The sequence below is a fragment of the Plectropomus leopardus genome, chromosome 12, assembly GCF_008729295.1.
Source record: "Plectropomus leopardus isolate mb chromosome 12, YSFRI_Pleo_2.0, whole genome shotgun sequence".
Taxonomy (NCBI): domain Eukaryota; kingdom Metazoa; phylum Chordata; class Actinopteri; order Perciformes; family Serranidae; genus Plectropomus; species Plectropomus leopardus.
In genome coordinates, this window is record NC_056474.1 from 2,617,299 (window position 1) to 2,618,711 (window position 1,413).

The following is a 1,413-nucleotide window of genomic DNA, read 5'->3' on the forward strand; positions in this document are numbered from 1 at the left end:
TGTGAGAAAATCCTCAACTGAACTCAATCAGCAAATCATCCTAAAAGATGAACCCTCTGTGCTGCTCTGTGTAGTGAGTCAAAGAAGCCAAAGACACATGAAAATGAATAATAACATGAAGAAAACGTTATTAGAAATCTGAAAGCAAGTTCCTTTGTTTGGTGGAAACATTTGCTTAAGCTGCAGATTTTTATTGTTTTTTGCGTTTTAGAGCATTTTGTAAAAAGAGTGTGTCATTTTGGCGACTGTCACTGTGTGTGAACTGTGCTGAAAATTAAACTTCTGCATTGTGTTGAAGCCTGATTGTGCAGACAGAGAGTCACCAGCAGAGGGCGGTGTCAGCACATCACAGCCTCACTGCTGAGCTCACAGTTTGACATTTGTATGCTCTCAGTGTAAAGGTTATGAGACAGTGAAACACTGCCTGTGCAGCGTTTATCTATTAAAATTTGGTGTAGTGAGGCCGAATTACTTCATCGACTCCTGACTGAATAAAGGGCAGAAGAGAAGAGAGCTGGATGAAATTAAAATATATACTGGCAGAAATTGAATATAATTTAATAAGTATGTTTTCGTCAGTGAATAATCACCAGGAAATAAGAATAATTGTGTTTTAGCTACCTTAGCATGAGCCCTTTGTATCTGCATAGGGAGCGGGTTCTTGTTTATAGAGATCGCCATGATGCACCGCCATGTTTCTACCGCAGACCAGAAGGGACAAACCAAAGCTGGCTCTAGAGAGGGACATGCACACCAGCCAGTGTAGTTAGCAGCCCCTCCGCAAAGAGCAGCATCATAAAAACAAAGATTTATTTTATTTTATTTTGTTTCACATGAAACTGCTTAATTCTGTGTTTTTACCATTTTAAATTACCATGTCTATCTGTTTTGGGAGATATGAACATCTGCGCATTATTCATTTGCATGAGTCATTGTACAACTTTTAAATCTGACTTCTGTTTTAATTTTATTATTGTTTTGCATGAAGGGAGACTGGCAATTCAGAATATGATTGTATTGTGCAAACTGCTGTGTTTTTAATGTGCATATGACAATAAACTTCTCAAATCTTGAAAATAAATGAGAGCACATTATGGAGCTGAAGAGATTTATAGTTTCTTTTTTGTTGTTTGTGTTTCAATAACTGAGACTCACGTTTTCCTTTAATAGACTTTATTAAAGATCTTTTTGGAGATGGTGTGATTCTGTTAAAGTGCCTCCTGGGAAACGTTCCCTCACAGCTGGCTTAGTCAAAAAACCAGATTGGTCACAAACAGGAGTCGCTGGCCACAAACAGCACACAGATTACCTTAAATATGATTTATGCTATTGTGCCATTCACATATGGTCCCTAGATACCATAAATACTTTGTTTACATAAGTCTTATATATTTATATAATACTGCCACATCC